General features: G+C 43.0%; 1 long non-coding RNA gene across 2 annotated transcripts; it reads right to left on the reverse strand.

Annotated features, from left to right (window-relative positions):
• Positions 1 to 1,006: 1,006 nt before the first annotated feature.
• On the reverse strand, positions 1,007 to 17,508 carry LOC128328556 (uncharacterized). Of its 2 annotated transcripts, XR_008309284.1 has the most exons (5): positions 17,428 to 17,508; positions 9,512 to 9,589; positions 7,980 to 8,273; positions 7,279 to 7,380; positions 1,007 to 6,238 (listed from the first exon to the last, which is right to left on the reverse strand). It is a non-coding gene; the product is annotated as an uncharacterized LOC128328556 (long non-coding RNA). The 2 variants fall into 2 exon arrangements; XR_008309283.1 differs by lacking the exon at positions 17,428 to 17,508 and having other exon boundaries at positions 9,512 to 10,311.
• Positions 17,509 to 19,407: the final 1,899 nt, after the last annotated feature.

The raw sequence follows: 19,407 nt of genomic DNA on the forward strand, positions 1-19,407 counted from the left end.
ACTGCCACAAAGACCAGCAGGTCTTGTAGTTAACATCTACCCCCACAGCCTCCCAGGAGAGCACTAGCTAGCCATCTACTTGTCAGAGGACAACCAGGGAGAATTTTTAAAATTCTTATGGACACACCTTGAATCACCCCATTTCCCAAAACTATAATGAATTTTTAAATAAAACAATACCAAGAACACAGTCTTTCAACCCCTGGCTGGAATATTATTTGCAATTTGCTTGAGCAGCCAAAAAGCATGATTAGTCTGAACAGCACTTAGCTAACTAGGATACACGCCCTATAAATGGGGCTTGCGGTTGCTGGTAGATTTATGATGACACGGCTTGGAAGTATGTCTCAGCGGGGAAGGGAGGGGAACCAGGGCAAGACCACAAGCCAAATGTCTTGAGGAGTGTAAAGTGTGAAACAATGCAAATTGGAAGCAAATTGGAACCTTTGGGGTTAAAAGTAATGCTTTGGCTTGTATACAATGCGCAGGTGCAAAATTTGTTGATTGCACAGTATAAAAGAGAGGAATTGCTGGGGCGGGGGGAGCCACACCCAGAAGCTTTCACTAGCATGAAATAAAGCTTTGTTTGAAACGTTGATACTGGTGTCTGGTGAAATTACCTAACCAAGAGACAAGCGACAGGGAGAATCTCTCCCTTCTAACACCCTCCAGCTACAGGATCCTGATTCTGTGATCTGTGGCTACCACTGTGGTTCCCCCCACCCTACAACAGAGGGCCATGGCGTTAACATTTAAGCAGATTCAAGAGGTGTATTTAGAAATGGATTTAGAAATGACCAAATGGTTGAACAATTGGGGGGCGGGGGGAGAAGTGCATGCCCAGACATGCCCAAAGTTGTTTTCAAAACACCCAGACATGTGGATCTTGTAATGATTTTCATAGTTCAATAAAGCACCCCAGAGGGCTTTAAAAGAATGTGTGTGTGTGTCCGTGCATGCGTGCATATTTTTACTTACCTACAAAGCAGCAAGCAGCACCCTGCAATTTGATGAAAGCAATTTTATTTTAAATATGAAAAACATAAAGACATTAAAATTTTATCCAGTTAGATTTCCTCTGTTTTTTAGAAACCCGGCAAGAAGTGCTAGGTGACAGAGACACACTGCTAGGGGTTTGGGGGTTTTGGGTTTTTTTCAAAAAAAAGATATTCTAAAGCATCCCTGGTGGTACCATTTCCTGCTGCAGAAGTTAAAACGTTTAGTTCAACCACAGCCCTCATTAAAACATCCCAGCCTCTAGGGAAGTGATTGGGTGCAAAATGTGCAGCTCGCAAACTTGTGTGATATCTTTGACCAGAACCAGTGTGTTGGAGACACCAACAGTCTCACCCTTGGACACAAAGGTGGCAAAGAAACCTCTGTGTTCTGCTTCCACTTCTTTGACAGAATCTTTGCTGAGTTCTTGGACCTTGCAGGTAAGCTACCCAAGACCTCTTGGAAGATGGCATCAGAATTTTGGGAAACGCCAGCGGAGGCCTACTCCGGCTGAAGGTTTAGTTCTCCCTGTCATGCTTCTCCCTGCCTCACGTGGGTTATATATTTTTTGAGTAGGGCCTCATAAATGGCCCTGAGCCATTTTTGTAAGGGTGGTATAGAAATCAAATCAAATCAAATCAAATCAAATAAATAAATAAATAAATAAAGTTTAGCTTTTTCATATTCAGTGAAGCCAGACCTCTGAAGAACACCTTGCATTTCAGTTCCTAAAGCATAGATTATCGGAATTCTGATGTTTTCCTCCTGAGGGCTCTTTTTAAAATTTTTATTTATTTATTTATCAGATTTGTACACCTCCCCAAACTTCTGTCACTGGGTGGTTAACAATAACTGTTCTTATTGTTATTCTTTTAGCTGTTCTAGCTAGTATTTAGGGACCAAGTACATCTTTTCAGCATATTCCATTATTGATTATTTACTACTATGGATATTTATATATCGCCGTTCAACCACAGTTGTCAAAGCAGTTTACATAGAAAAATAAATAATACAGAAATAAGATGGTTCCCTGTCCCCAAAGCGCTCACAATCTAAAATGAAACATAAAGTTGACACCAGCAACAGCCACTGGAGGGATGCTGTGCTGGGACTGGATAGGGCCAGTTGCTCCCCTCACCCCGCTAAATAAAGAGAATCACCACTTTTAAAAGATGCCTCTTTGCTCAGTTAGCAGGGGCTATTTAGAATATTTATTTATTTATTTATTTAGAATTTCTTATATACCGCCTCCTCCAAAGACTCTAGGCAGTGAACAACAATACAAATGACATTAAAAAAAAATTAAAGGGCAAACACCTTGTGAAACAGATAGGTCTTAAGAAGAGCCTTCTAAGCAGCTAGGGAGGGGGCTAAATGAATCTGGGGGAGGAAAAGAGTGTTCCAAACAAGAGGGATGGCCGCAGAGAAGGCGCTCCTTCTTAGTTAGAAGTCCTATTATCAGAGAGATGGAGAAGCTTAACAGCGGAGTTAGAAACTAGGGATGTGCCCAAAGTGTTTCATGCACATCTGGGGCAGTGGAGTGCAGACACTTTAAAGGGAGGAAGGCAGGTCTTACCTCCCTCTCCATTACACCTTTGCCGCCCCCCGCCCCCCCAGAGTGGCACTGTTTGTGTTAAGCAGCTGGGCTCTCTGTTTGCCCAGCTGCATTTGCTTAGAAACAGGAAGTTCCCTGTTCCCAGCAGGAAATGATATGTGAGCATGTACGGATGCCATCTTGAGTGGTCAGTTTTAGAGAATCTTTTATATTGCCTGTGATAATTATCAGAAGCCGGTATTGCCATCTGGTACACTTGAAGAAACATGAAGCAAAACAGCTTTAAGCACATGCTAGACAGTGTGCTTGCCCTTCTGCAGAGAGACTATCGGCACTTTCACATCTAGAAGCTCATGTCTATATTTTGTGTAGGTCTGCTCTAAGATGTTTACATCTTGTTGGCAACAGTCTGCCAATTCTTTCTGTATGTAAAAAATGTTTGACTTGTTCTTTTCATACCATTCCAGGAGCTCAGCCTTTTCAGCAGGCATCACAAATTCAATGCCATAGCATTTTACATCTGGCATCCCACCACCCACATAATTCCAATTTCCCTTCATGTTAAAGAAATTGGGAAATACCCTTTGGACTCTTGGACCCCCATGGCTTTAGGCAATTTTGCTAGTGCCATTGGTTAATGACAGAAGGAATCTATAAATTTTATATCTAAGGTTTTGACAGTGATACACAGCAACTTTCCCCCTTGGGTAATCAAGTCAACATCAAGCCTTCTTTTATCAGCTGTTTCAGAACCAATAGTCAATCAAAACTTCTGGAATTATGAGCCAGGAAGGAACACTTCTTAAAATGTATGTCACTAGTGAATATGTGGATGAAGTCTGCCAGGCATGACTCTCCACAAAATTCCCAGCTTTTATCAGTGAGGGGGGCATGGCTTCTTGCTATACTTTTGAAGCTTTGTGACTGTTTCACCTTGGAATACTTTTGCAAAAAATGTAATTAGGAACATGTGTCCTGTCTTCCTAGTACATTCACAGTCAAAAGACACATACATTACAGATATTTCAGGTTTTCAAATTTTCCCCATGTAGCATTCAACTTTTTCAAGGTCCTTAGAATACTCCCAACAGACTCTGCACTGTTTTCCTGGCATTCTCATTTCTTTTCATGGTCTAACTCTTATGTAATGGCCACAATTCTTATATAGTTCTCTCACTGTACAATCCCCTTTTTGCTCTGCTGCAATTTTTTTGTGTCTGTCTAAGCAGGCATGGGATCTACATTGTAGTTTGCATGTGGAGCATCTATTTGGCCCACTTTCTGCTTGCACTCTTTGCTCCAACAGCACATTAACAGACAATCATGGGAATGTGTATATGGGGTCTGGCAAATTTGACAAAAGTTTCTTGTCCCAAAGCAACCTTTTACATTCTTGATCCCATAATAGTATTAATTGTGAACAAATGTAAAACATATTTGAGAGTACTTCTGCTCGGGGGTTTTAAACACCCCCAGCCTTTTTCACCCCAGTGAACTACAAGTATTTTGATCTGTAAATGCTGTTCAAGAAACGCTATATCAGAGAGAGAATTCTTTTTCTGATCTGACCAGCCAAGATCATTGTGCAAGTTCCTAGCACTGGCTATTATTTCTGAAGCAGGGGGATTCTCAGACATGATAGCCACAAGTCCCCCTGCAAAACAGAGGTTGGTGTTATGAATATTGACATTTACCATGTGTTGCTTCTTTTTTACTATGATGGCACTATAATGTGTTTCCCCTGGAGGGGAAATGACAATGACAAGTAATCTTAAAGTTGCATCCCCAAAGATTTCTGCAGAACTCTGGAGCAAGTTCCCAATGGTTGTGAAAAGTTCCTCAGCACTTCTGTGCTTTCTAACAGTACACAGATGGTTAGATGTTCCATCCCCATGTAATCTGAGCTGGACAAGGTCACGTGGCCTTATTCTCTTGTTCACAGTGTTCAACAATTGCTAAATGGCAGAATATGTCCCAGCAACTGTTTCAGGATAAGAGGATGCTTTATCTAGACTCACAAAATGAAATTCCTGATACACCTCTAGGCCCCTCTGCTTCACTAAGACCCTCTCCCACCTCCAGACAAGTTCTAGGTGTACATGCGGAACCATATTAGCATGAGATTCTGCAGAGGCGTCTGACTGCAGTCCCATCCCAAAGCAGCATCAACACTGGGTGCTGCCACAGCAGATGTACCTGGTTGTGGCTCCAATTGTTTAGCAGCAACCAAAGGATCAGCAGTAGTTTCTGCATCTGCTGCCAGGTTTTGTTCTGGTGATAGGTTTAATGACACCTATGTAGGATTGGCAACATATTCCGTTTGCTCATTTTCCAAAGAATTAGCAGCAGAAGGTGGCTTTTCACCCCTACAGTGGGTATAGGAAAGAATCACCCCCTTTGATAGACCTTAAATTCTGGTTCCCTTACATCCTGAAATGAAAACACAAAGAAAATTCCCTTCACCAGCTGTACTTATCCAATGCAACCTATAACATCCAACTGAAAAACATCACAATTACAGTCCAGAAAAAGTGTCAGAAATAAAAAACAAGAATAACTGAGATTGAAAAATGATCACCGCCCCCCCCCATGTCAATATTTTGTTGAACCACCTTTTGCTTTAATAACAGCCTTGAGTCTGTTGGGATACTTCTCTATCAACCTTGCACATCTAGACGGAGCAATATTTGCCCACTCCTCCATACAGAACTGTTCAAGTTCGGTCTCATTGGATGGTAGGTGTTGGTGGACTGCTATCCTCCCTGGATATGCTTAGTGTGAGACTTCATCTTCTCCATTTGTGAGATCCGATACAATTTTGGTATCCTCAAACATCACTGGGGCTTTGGTTCCTCGACTCCAAAGTCTGATAATAGTTGGTGTATCCATACTACTTATTGGCACGCTTCACTTGCTGTAACAGCCTCTGCTTCTGTAGATGATTGTGCAACAAGCTCATGGCAACTCCAAGTTATGGCTTACCTCCAAAAAGGAACAGGTGTCCACTTGTGGACTTGCGGTCTGTTCTGTCTTCGCCTCAGGCTGCATTCATATATCCCACAACTTAGGGATTGCTACTTGTTGGAATCTACAGTACATAGCGTGCAGTACCTTTCAGGTATCTTCCCAGCCTTGGGACTGCTATCCAATCCTTGTTGTTTGGTGCACTCTAATTTATGCTCAGGATTCCAGCTGCAGAGGCAATATCTGGCCTTGGCACTGCGGAATGTCCAATGCCCTTCTTTTGCTATTTGGATGCCAAGGTAAGAGGAAAAGCTTCCGAGTTTCTTCACCTCTCTTTCCTTCGTCAGGTGCCGTACAATTACATGGCTGTCTTGCTTTTCCTCATGTACAAGAATCAAACCATCAGTGTTAGGATGTAAGTCCATCGATTGTCTCTGAATCAAGAATATAGGCAGGGGTCGGCTTTTCCTTGAGCGAACCCCTCCTTAAGTAGCAGTTTCTCATTCCATGCTCTGGCTGCTTGCCTTAAGCCATAGATGCTTCCTTCCAGATTCCTCATGCCTGGTGGCTGTTCCTGCTGGACTTTGTAGACCCACTTGCATCCCACGGTCTTTCTCCCAGCGGGTAGTTCCACAAGTCTCCAAGTCTCCACTTTGTGCAAGGAATCAATTTCTTCCATTGCCACTTTTCTCCACTTTTCAGCTTCATCAGTTGGTTGGTTCTCTGGTAGCATATGAGATTTTCAGTGACAAACCATGAATCCACTTTCATTTGCTACCAGAGAATCTATACTCAGAACACCTCAGAAACAACAAAACCCTGTACCCCATGGGTTAGCAACTCATGGGGGTGGCTGGCACCCTCTGTGCACTACACCACCACTTGGTCTGGGCCACCCCAGCGCCCTGCAAGTGGAGTTATGGGTCTGCTGAAACCTCCATTCCTCCCTATGGAGAAAAACCTTAAAGACGTGTAAACTTCAAAAATCACTTAAAAATCAGCCCTTTCCTTTCAAATTATTCTGGTAGCTTCCTTGCCCCCCTTGGGCACTACCACCCCCCACACTCCACTCTAGGCCACCCCTTTCCCCCCAACATGAAGTGATACATTTGCTGAAACCTCCATTCTTCCCTATGGGGAATTCAAAAATATTTTAAAATTTACCAATAATCGGAGGAGTGTCCAATTGCCTTAGGGTTTAGTGGGTGGTAGGCACCGCTGGGTGCCTACCACCCACCCCACTTTTGTGCCCCTAGGTGTTCCACACAGAGTATAATGGGACTTGAACAAGCCCATTATTCTCTACTGAACTGGGCAAACTGGTTTTGTGCACATCCCTAGTTTGCCCCACTTCGGTGGCAAGAGAGTGCGGGTGTTGGGCAGGTAGATTCTGAGATTGGTGTTTGGCTGGAGGTCCATTTTGGGTGAGGGGGAGTAATGGAACAGCCGTTTGAACAGTTTTGCAGCCCGGGGGGCTGGGAATGGCCCCCACTTGGGGGGGTGGCGCGACCCACCAGCTCAGAGCCGTGCAGCCTGAGTTTGGGGTGTGTTGGGCCACCCTCCCCTCGGCGGGGGAAGCCTTGCAGTGAGAGGAGGTCAGGATATGGAGCCTGACCAAATCAGGACCCGGCCCTTCGCCCTGGTGTGGGATGCGCTTCACTGGGAAAAGCCACCACCCAGAGGAGTACCCACATTCTGATTAGTTGGGGACCTCATTGTAAGTTTTGTTATCGCTGTACAATAATAAAGTGGCCTTTATTTACTCCAACTAAGCATGTCCTGTCTTCATAGGGGTCTGGGGGTGCAATAATCACTCTCCATTTCTTCCTCCAGATCCTGTTGGGATGGGCCTGTTCCAGCGAGTTCTAAAAAAAACAAGAATATGTTGGAGTTAGAAAACTATAAATCACCCTGCCCCACAAGGTTGTTCTTTTAAGTCTGAATAATTTAATACTAATGCTTCAGATGAGACTCAAACCCACAACCATGGCATTGCTTTCTGTTAAGCGCTTTTGTATAAGTACTTTGTGCTACTGATTGCACCACTGGAGCTACTGTCTAAGGAAGTACAAGGTTTAATTTATTACCATGTTTCTCAGGAAGCAAGGTCTCAATAGGTGGACTGAACAACGCTTCCAGAGTGTTGTAAGTCTCAGCAGTTTAGAACTTGTGGAATCTAAAGTGATGCTGTAGGTGAGACTGGAACTCACAACCTCTGAATGACTTCATTATTGATCTAGAAGTCCATTGAGCTATCTATTTTACCACTGGAGCTACAGTCTAAGCAAGTACAGATTTTAATTATGAGATTCCTCAAAAGCTGCTCTGGTCTTCTTGAGAGGGGGCTGCCCATTTGTCTGGTGGGTTGTAAATATGAACAACACGAGCCACTATTATTAACTAATAAAGAGAGAAAAAACCCTTTGCAATTTTGCAGATTTTCAGCCAGAGGAGGCTTACTCACACCATCCTTAGAAAAGGGCTTCCTTTTTGCATCTGTTCTGCCATCTTTAGTATTCTCAGAGTTTCCTGGCGCAGGATGTAGGGTTTCCTCTGCAATCATCAGAAATATGCAGAATGACTCAACACCTTCCTGTGTTGCTTGTAGTTCAGATTAAATTTTATTTTCATACCACCTGATACGTTCATCTCTAAGTGGTGTAAATGCAAGACTTATGGTTTAAATTAAATACCATGATGATTCTCAGGATGCAGGATCTATATAGGAACACCTCTTCCTGGATGTTTGTCAGTTACGCTGTGAACAAAAAAGGCCCAGGGGTGTAACTATAATAGGTCAAGGGGAGACAGTTGTCTGGGGCCCACTGCCGGGGGGGGGCAGAGGCAAAACACATGACTGACTCCCCCAGCTGTGCACCTGCCTGGGCTTCCCTCTGTTGTATTCATCCTCCGAAATTGAGGTGACTGTTGAGACCTGGAGCTACCAGAACAGCATGTCTTTCTCTAGTACCATTAAATGGCTTGTTTGTATCTATCTATCTATCTATCTAGTTACCACTATTCAGCCTCATTAAGATTGCTTTACTTCATGAGCTGATCTTCAGTGACGGGGGGGGGCATTTTAAAATCTTGTCTCTGGGCCCACTCTAACCTTGCTACGCCCCTGCCTTCCATATGACTAGGATTGTCTGTCCCCCTTCCTTAGTCCCTTTGCAGGAGGGCCTGATGAGATTATCTCAGCAGTCTCCTACAGCAGTCTAAAACCTCTAGGACCCACCCTTCTGTAAATCAACTAAACAGACTCCCCCACCCCACCCCAAACCAAGCAGAGACTTGCCCCCCCCATATATATATATATATATATATATATATATATATATATATATAATTTATAAAGCAGGCATATTTTTGATAAATGTTTCATATTCCCTCTTTCCACAAGGGCATGGTTCACATGTTCTAACATTCTTAAATCCATGCTATGTAAAATTTGCTCCAGAGCTTCTTGCAGCTTGTTTGCATCCTTAACATTTGTTACCAGATTTAAAACAGTATTGATTGTTTCCTGAGTTCACAGTAGCATTTTCAGAGCACAAGCAGTGATTGCAACAATATGCAGCACTGATCTAAAACACATCTTTGAGCACAGGTTTCTAAGATATCTAGAAAAGTACCGTTCAGTCCAACAGAAACACCCATGCGAGGTCTAGCCTGCTCCTGCTTCAATAACGTAGCCAGCACAGGAATTGTGCATGTGCTCCTTCAGAGAGTGCTTCAAAATTCCATACATGGCAGATTCATCCACTTGTGAATTCATCCACTAGCAAATTTTGTATGGTAACACCACTGGCCTGCTGAGTTCCCACTACTATTGAGCAGAGGAATTGGGGAAACCCTCAGAAAAAATTGTAAAATTTGTAACTATTTTTACTCTGTTTTATATTGAGTTTTAAATTTTGCACACTACAAACCTAATAACATTTTTCATTTTTAAAAAGTCTGTTTCCACCCAGTGCTCAGGTTATCTATACACACCTTTATATGCATGTTTCCTGATGCTGCTAGGATCCACATGGCTAGAGGTTGCATGTGAAGGCATGGCTCCTCACTTTCCTAGGGGGAAAAACACACTTTAAAATTACCCTGGGCTCTGAGCTCTGAAACCTTTTCCTATTGGTCCAGAGTGGTGGGACGTGTTCATAGAGGGGTCACATGCCCACCTTCTGGGTATGCCCAGGCATAATCTGGGGTGGGGGTGGAGGAGTGGGGGGTAGAACTTCAGGGTTGGGGGCATAGGCCTGGATTTGGCCATTTTTGACGACACAGGCCCTCCTTTGACCATCTCCAGTGATGTAGGCCTGCTTCGGACAGCTCCCAGTGATGTCAGCAAACATGTGCCTCTGGTGACCTCACCCCCAAAGCAACATGGCTTTGTTAGCAAACAAAAGCACATGGTTTCTGACAGCTAGTATGTCTCTTATACTACTCACAATGTCACATGCCAAACTTGAGTTTTGTAATGTGGAGGTGGCAGCTATAAGGAATGCAGCGAGGAATGGCTCTCCTGGAGTGCCTCTCTCTAGAATTAATCCCAAGGAACAAAAGTACGTCAGCTCTGCCATTTTCTGGGCATACTGAATTTTCCATTGTTTAGTGTAAACAATTGGTGGATTGACTTACTTTTTGTATCTGCGATGCTGACTAGTGTACGTGTAGGCATTAAGCTTTGAACGTTTTCACTTTTTTTTTCAGTAATGGAATGATATCTGGAATTAATATGGACCTATGGATGTTATTATTGAACATCTTTTTCAATCCAATGCTATTATGTTTATATTACATGGAAAATTAACATACTTCTTAATTATGAGAATCCAGTTATTTCTTCAATCAAAGTGGCACTTATTTATGCAGGGATGGTTCAGCCAGTGGTAATTCACAGGCCAGATCTGACCACAAATACTTTTGATTGACACAAAGACATATATTAGTACCTTGCCAAGGTCTGAGTGTACTGTTTGTAACACTGAGACCTCTTCAATAAGGGTGTTAATTAGAAAAATAGGAGTTTTTAGTCCTCAGTGTTGAATAATTACACTTGAAATACTATTTGACATCCTGACTAACAAAGGGGTTGGGGGAGTATTTTGCACTAGCACAAAGCTGTTGTACTATTTGCATTAAGTCTGTAGTTTATATTCTAGACTAGGGTGGCACAATCTGTGGGCACACTTCATTTGTTTCAAAAGGAACTTTTTCACAGGAGTGTAATCCTGCAGATTCCATTTGTACTGCATCTATGCAATCTTCTTGCACAGGAGCAATGTTTTTCATTCTGCAAGCACTTTAAGTCAGAATGTTAGACATTGACACCATGTCATCTACTGCAGAGATGAGAATAAGAACACCTGTAGAAATGTCTTCCATAACTTGAAATAGAGAGATATTGGCAAATCTCCAGACAGACAGGGAAAAAACCATGAGACCCAATGAATGGTCTAAGAGCAATCAATCGTTCGGGAGCAATAATGTTGAGCCTTATTGAAGCTGAACAGATATGGACCTAGTCAGCCACTGCATGGGAGACTACTAGAAGGAACTACATACAAACCTCCCTGCGAGAGAACTAGAAAGAAGAGTAGACTATAGGCTTGTTTAAAGGATCCTCATCAGGATAGGAGGAGCACCCCGCCAGAGTAAGAGAGCTGGGCACGCTTCCAGTTGGCGTGAGGACTCAAAATCAAGGTAGGAGGATAGGAGAGTGAGCATGTGGGATACGGAAGCAAGCTGGGTTGGACAGCTTTTCGTCCACCTTCAGTAAAATGCTAAGGAAAGCATCTGGGTAAGGCGTACCCATCCAACCCAACTCCACACGATCGCTCTCCTGTCCCCATATCTTAGTTTTTAAGTTATCCTGAGCATTGATCTCTAAGCCTAGCTGGGTGCTCCTCCTACGCTCATGAGGATCATGTGAGCCTTAGAAATATAATAAATGAACATGGTAGGACTTGCCCCAGCAACCCTGCACTAAATGAATTAAACCATTTCACCAGATAAGGCCATAGTCCTTGAGGCAGTTAGGCTCACTACTTCTGAACTGGTAATCTGAGGATCATGACCATTCCTGATATGCTGCCTTTTAATTAAATCCACTGATTGTGATGCTGTTCAGCATCTTGCACGACCATGGCTTTTCCGTCTGATAACCAGCTGGAAGCAACAGCTCAGGCGTTTAATAAATTCTACCTTTTATGGCTGACTCTGTTTAATCCTCTGGCTGCTATCACTGTCATCTCTCTTTGACAAGCAATTTTCTATCAGATTTGTGTTGGCAAACTGATGTCCATATGGCCACCATGATCTCTTTTAGCCCAGTTAATTCTGAATTCTTGCTGTTAGCAAAGTTTCAGTGTCCTGATATATATTGTCAGCTTTTTACTGTAAACTTTCCCAGTAAACGTAGATTATATTGGAGCAAACTTAAATAAACGACTCTTCTTCCTTCCATTATTTAAATTTTATGTTCAAACTGCTGACACATTTTGGGCACAATCCAGGCAAAGTTAAGCATTTTTAAGTCCCACTGATTGCAATAGGAAATATTTAAGAATATGCTTAATATGTACTGAAATCAATGAGATGCTTACCTAGCTGGATCATGATCTTGGCATTTATAACATACCCATGTCCAAATCTTCAAAGAAGCCTTAAGGAAACAGTTGATATAGTGCATCAAAATGCATAGTTGATAATATTCTTTAGTTAGTGATCCCAAGTGTACTTATTTGGATGTAAATCAGAATGAATTGGAATATGTTCATGTCAATATGTTTCCAGGTCACTGCATGTAAAACAGGTGACGGGCTAAGGCTCAGCTGAACTAGCCCACTGTGAGCCAGTTCAGAGATACTGATAATTTCCAGCCCATGTGATTAAAAGGGAGATGTGTCGAGAGTGTTGCCCATTCTGACATCTTTCATAGACGTCTAGATGTCCTCTTTATTATTATTTATCATATTGATATACTACCCCATGTAAAAACTTGGCAACTTACAATTAAAAACCAACAACGATTAAAACCTCAACTCATATAAAACAAATTAACCATCAATAAAACTTGAAAACGTCATAAACTAACGGCCTGATAAAATAGGGTTTTTTTTCCAAAAGTTGCTTAAAAACAGCCAGAGATGAGGAGGTTTTGAATTCATTTGGGAGCATGTTCCAGAGCTCTGGGGCTTAGAGAAGGCCTGGTTTGGGGTCACCACCAAATGCACCATTATCGCATTGGGGGGCGCTTTTCATCCAAACGCCACTCTACAGTAGTTTAAACTAGTATTTGTGTCACATGTTTATTTGGGTCAAATAAACTAGTATTTGGGTCACATACTTAAACTAGTATTGGGGTCACAGCAGCAGTTTAGACAAACCGGTCCCCACGTGTGATAAAAAGGTTGGATGTGCTCTTGGTGACATCTTCCTTAAACATGTGAGCTGGGAAAATATCACTGGAACTGTCCCTGTTCCCCCCACCACCTCACTAATGGTTTCCATTCCTTTTCATAATTTTCTCCCCACCTTTTCCAGGTCCATGTCAAACAGATATCTAACTAAGGTCAATTTAAATGTGATGGCAAGTAGGCAAGAAGAATTTAGAAATGAATTTTTGACATCTCATTTAAACCAGACCTTAGGGTCCAATGTGGTCAGAGGTAAGCATGTGGAAGCCGGCTCTATATTGAGCCGGCTTGACTTTCAACCATTCTGCTCAAGGGGGTTCATGTTGAGCTGAACCGGGCCCAGTTTGGCTCGAACCAGCTTGAAAATCACTGGTAAAGGGGAATCTGGCAAGGATTCCCCATTACCAGTAAAGGAAGGAATGCGGGGGCTAAAGAAAAAGAGTTGAGGCAGGAGGAAAGTCAAAATTTACCTTCAGCGGTGGCTGCAGTGGTCTCGGGGGTGGTTGGGGTGGCAGTGGTGACTCCCCCCACACCGACTGGAGTGGGCAGGCCCATTTTAGGCCTCTCCCTGTGTGTGACAACAAAGAAAATTGGCCTATAAGCATGCACAGTGGCCATTTTTTTGCCACTGTGCACCTTCAGAGACCTAAAATGGGCCTGCCCACTCTGGCGGGGAGTCCTTGCCGCCACCCCTGCCCACCCCCGAGACTGCTGCAGGTGCCACAGCTGGTGGCAAATTGAAGGTAATTTTTTACTTCCCTCCCACTCCAACTCTTTTTCTTTAGGCCCTCTGGTCCCCCCCTTTGCCTATACTGAAAAGGGGGGATCCTTACCAGATTCCCCTTTACTAGTATGGCCTCAACACCCCTGCCCCCCAACCAGCCTTAAAGTCTAGCTGAACCAGGCACGGTTCGGGTGTGCACAAAACCAGACTAGGCCCAGTTCAGTACATGTCCGGATCTACTCAAACCAAACCGGGTTTTCCTATTTCATTTTCCGAACCAAACTGGGTTTTCTGATTTGCCTAGTCAGGCAAGCATTGTGGGCCAGGGGCAGGCAATTATGGGCCAAGCCAACCACAGCCCATCCACCTTGTATTGTTGCTAGGTGCTTGATAATCACTCTATTTTTGGACTCTGCAGGAAACGCATTATTTTAGCTGCATGTTTTTAAAATGTGGCTTTATATGTACACCTGACCTTTTCCATTTTCACTCTTACACTCAAAGGCGGCAATCCACAGAAGACTGATGTGGGATTGCACAACTCCTGCCATTGTTGGCTACAACACATGCTACTTCTCCAGTTTATAAAACAGCTTGCATTATTTAGTCCACTACAAATGGAGAAATTGCCAAGGAAAAGACAACATTGTACTTAACTCATTGGGTGATACAGGTTAAACATGGTATTTGCCTTATCACCTACGAATGGTATAATTTCAAACACTCAACAGATCATGACATCTGAAGTTGTGCTTTTTGGTGCCACCTTCTGGTATGAATTGCTCTAATATTTATTAGAGCAATGGTATTTCATCAGGAAGCCCACACAATCATAGCAGACGTGTAAAATGATGAATTGGAGCAAATGATTGCCAGAAAACTACAAATTTTCCAGTCTTTATGAATTACTTTATTTGAAATAAACTAAATACTAACTTAAAATCAAAGGGGGAAGCAGTATAAAGCCATATAACCTGTAATGATACAAAGAGATTTTTGGCTAACAAGTTGCTGTTGCAAGATTTATAAATCACATCTAATTTGTAATCCAGGATGCTCTGCGGTGACTTCTCCAGCCATCATTGATTAATTAAAGTAACCTTTCAGTTGTTTAGCCCAGGATTTTGCTTCTGTGTAAGGGCCAATAATGTTCAAGAAAAAGTGACTGGCACAGCCTTCCTGCAATTCCTCTTTGAAATATGGGTGGGAGAGTACATGTCTGCAGGCTACCCCCATAAGAAAACATCTAGCATGTGGAATCTAGCATGTCACAGAAAAAGACTTGACTTCTCTTGGCGCAATCTAGTTTTGTGCAGGGAACCTTTTGACATTTAGATGTATTCAGCTATGTGATTTCCCCACCTGCATTCTGAACTGCTACAGTACTAAGAGGGTTTTACACATGCCTTTCCTGAGTTAATGGATCAGCTTTGGGATTTGAAAGGTTGGGCGATATCAGGGTTTATTCTAATGTGCAGCTAGACACATTTCGTGCAGTGGTGGTGGGGGGAACATGTTCGATTGGAACTTGGTTTTTGTGCAGTTGGGAATATGGGGTCTTAATAAGGAGCAGAGTTGTAGAAATGGATGAGATACAATTGTCTCATCCCTGAACTACAGTTTGCCAAGGCAGATAATCTCATCTATTCTTTGCAAGCCTCCTTTTTCATTCCTTCTCTTATTTTCCTATCTTTCCTTCCCTCCTCCCTCTCTGTTTCTTTCACTTAAATTCTGTCTTTGTTCTCATTTTTCCTTCCCTTCCTTTGTTATGTTTTTCTTTTTCAGATAGAAAAGGTTTGGGAGGGGCTCACAGATTTGGAGAGGCTTCTTCTACAGTTGAAAAAACTAGCTTAGCATTGTTGTAGAAGGTAAAGGTAAAGTGTGCTGTCAAGTTGATTTCAACTCCTGGCGCCCACAGAGCCCTGTGGTTTTCTTTTGGTGGAATACAAGAGGGGTTTACCATTGCCGCCTCCTGCGCAGTCTGAGATGATGCCTTTCAGCATCTTCCTATATCACTGCTGCCCGATATAGTACCAGAAGGTATTCGAACCGGCAACCTTCTGCTTGTTAGTCAAGAAAGTAGCTTAGAATAAACCCTGGCTATCAGTACTCCACCAACCGGGGCAGATACAATATCACTTGTGGTTGCTTCTAGCCCATCAAGGTCTTCTCCCTAGCCTGCACAGTGCATTTTATATGGCTTCCCAGCTTCCAAGTTCCAGAAGGGGTTGTGGTGGATTAAACTGACCAGATGCAGAGATGACATATATCACATCCAGACTGCCATATGTTGTTTACCCCTGCACAAGAATTCAATGGCAATCAAAATGAACGCAACCTGGATTTCACTGTGTAGCGAGTTGGGAATCATCTCAAGAAACAGAAAAATAATAGGCTCACAACATTGTATCTGCTATCATATCCAACAACTTGTATCCAATGAAGATGTTTCTGACAGGTTCCTGAGCACTGATTGCCCTGGTGAACTTTCTCTATAAATTATGTTTGGCTGTAAAAAGATATATATGAAGGACCGGATGAAACAGATAGATTACTGAGGTTCAGGTGCAGGCGCTCCAGTTTTTCCACTGGGAACAGCAAACATAGAAGTGTGTACCCAAGCCAATTCATCCGGTGGAACAGATGGTGCACCCCTTTGCTTTGCTTCTTCTCTCCATCACTTTATGACTCATTTTATGTCATAACTCATGCCATAGCTTCTGAATTTAGTTTGGCTGTGCAAAAAAGAATATTTCATTCTATCTAAATAGTACAGCAAAAGATGTACTGCCAAGACAACAAATTGAGCTAGATCTTCAGCTTGTTGCAATGGGCAGAGATCCACTGAAGTCAACAGAGCTATGTTGATTTACACAGAGAAGAATGTGGTCCAACACTGATATGTCACTGGTGTACAGATGGTTTCCAACTAGGTTTTCTCCCAAGCATCCTAGTATGTCTATAGCAGAGTTGAGTGTTTGGAATATAACTCGCATTGACAACTGAAAGGTTCCATAAGCCCTCTGCTCTTCCAGGTCAAATGCAGTGTACTGCACAATGAGAGCACCCAAATAACTGTACAGGTGACTTTTTAAAAATAGGTTTGACAATACAGGCTCTGCTTCCTGACTGAAACAGTTAACCTGTACCACCAGAGGTGCACCTAGGTAATTTTGGCACCCGGACTGCCCCGCCGTGAGGCCCCCCACCCAGCATGGGCCCCCCTAAAACCTACTCTTGGGGGCCTCCTGCCACACTGAACCTCCATTGGTTTTTGTACTTCAGCCTCCAAGGGCTGGCAGCCGGGGTGTGTGTGAGCCAAGCAGTCCTTCTCCCCCCATCCCTGGCCGTAGCAACACTGGGCCTGTCTGTTTGGCCCAGCATCTCTTGCCAACTGCAAGGCATGCCTCTGCAGTTGAGAGAGATTGTCACAAGCCCATGACATCAGGAGAAGGACTGCTCGGCTCACCCCCGGCAGCCACCTCTTGGCTGCATGGCAGCTGAAGTTTTTAAAAAACTGAGGTTTGGCACAGTGGGGGCCACGGACCGGGGCCCCAAGGTCCAGGGGTTAGAGCACCTCTGACCTGAACAGTTAACTGCACTGGTGACTTTTAAAAAATAAGTTTGACAATACAGGCTCTGCTCCTGACTGAGAGGGCATAATTCTGAGAATTATACACCAAAGTAAGAGCTGGCATTATGGCATCAAAGATCTGTTGAAGTTATCAGGATATTAGCAATTGAATTTATTCATTTATTTCTCTCACCTTTCTTCTGTTTAATTCAAAGTGGTATACATTTAATTCCTGGACACTTTCCAGACTAGGGATGGATAGATTTCTCTGCCTTTCAAACTTCACACAAACTTCCTTCTTCGAACTTTCTTAGGATGTCTGTTTCCTCGCTTCTACAAAAAAGGCCCAGATGCATTTTGCCCAAGAGAGAGAGAGAGAGAGAGAGAGAGAGAGAGAGAGAGAGAGAGAGAGAGAATGGAAACATGTATTTTTGAAGCATGTATTTTCACATATTCTGAACCTAAACAGCTGTTGTGAAGTTGCAAAATGTGCAGTTAAATGCATGTTTTTACACAAACATAGAATCTGTAGGCATCTCTGTTTCTTACAGAATTCAATCGGCCGGGGAGTGGGAGGGGTCTGGAGCCATGCATTCAGTTGTAAATTTTGGCAAGAGGGGAATTTTATAACATCCCTAATCCAGGCACTGTCCAAACCCAGATCATCTTATGTTAATTAGGGTTGCTGAATCATATGCCCTCAGAACAGAAAATGTACATTTTTATTTTCCCATATAAGTATTTAGAAGTGGCTTTCAGTTGTGGAAAGTTCACAGAACCTAGTGATGCTAGAGAAATTCTCTGAGCTTGCTTTTGGAAAGAGATTTTGGAATCTGGAAAAGTCTCATCTCAAAGGAGACTCTGCTTGGTCCCAAAGTTCTTCTCTGTTCATAGAAGTTCACCTGCATCTCCCTTCCCCCTACCCACCAGCCCTCCTCCCTTTAAAAAAACCATTCCTCCCTTAGCAATTTCTTACTGTCTCCTAGGAGAGCAACCGTAGCAACAACCACCACCAATAACAAACTTTATTTGTTCCCTAGGGCTGCTGCAATGCATTAGAACAGTTGCTCATGGAACTGGTCAAAGAGAAGTCAACCCTGAACTTACTCCTAAGTGGGGCCCAGGACTTTATGCATGATGCAGTTGTTGGTGAGAATACCGAATAGTACTACACAGGAACGTAGGAATGCTGTGTACAGAGTCAGACCATTGGTCCATCGAGCTCAGTATAGTCTACACAGACTGGCAGCGGCTTCTCCAGGGTTGTAGGCAGGGGTCTCTCCCAGCCCTATCTGGAGATGCCAGAGAGGGAACTTGGAACGTTCTGCATGCCAGCATGCCAACTCTCTTCCCAGAGTGGTCCCATCCCTGAACGGGAATATCTTACAGTGCTCACATGTAGGCTCCCATTCAAATGCAACCCAAGGTGGACCCTGCTTAGCAAAAGGGGCAATTCATGACTGCTACCACAAAAACAAAAATTCAGAATTTTAATAGCTAAATGAAAGCAGACTGGAACTTTTCCTCAATGATTTTGATCTCTGGGATCCAGATGGAATTAGAAAGAGGAGGCATTCTGCATTCAAGTCCAGAAGCAATTACCAAGGCTTACTTTTGTTGGGGACTTGTAATGATACCTGACTGGACATGAGGCTGCTTTTCTTTCATACATTACAAGCTCCAGTGCATTAGTAAGAGAAAATAAGAACAGCTGTGCAGTCAGTCCTCTCACTCTGCTCTCCCCAGAAAAGGCAACACTCAATTGATTTTCAGGTAAAGGAATGTTTTTAAATGAAGCATCAACATGCAAAATTGTCTGGTCTGATCAAGTGATATTGGTGCATTTTCCAATGATTGTAGGGACTTACATTTTTTGTAGACTATAGGGTCTGAATATAAAGCCCAAACTTAGTAAATAATAATATGCTTTGAAAAATCTAATATATGGTCAAATCTTTGTTTTTGGATTAAGAACTATCAGCATCGTTCAGAGTTCTTCAGGCGTTCTGATGCAAACATGGAGGATGTACTTAGACGTCTTATAGAGAACTTCTGAGGGAAGGTGGGATCAGCAAAAAATGTTCCCAATCTGCACAATGAGACTCTGGATTATTAAACACTAGAAATCTGTAATCAGACAGATTAGAAGATACAACATGGCCAATCCCTCCAT

This window comes from Hemicordylus capensis, chromosome 5 (assembly GCF_027244095.1).
Source record: "Hemicordylus capensis ecotype Gifberg chromosome 5, rHemCap1.1.pri, whole genome shotgun sequence".
In the NCBI taxonomy this organism is placed as follows: domain Eukaryota; kingdom Metazoa; phylum Chordata; class Lepidosauria; order Squamata; family Cordylidae; genus Hemicordylus; species Hemicordylus capensis.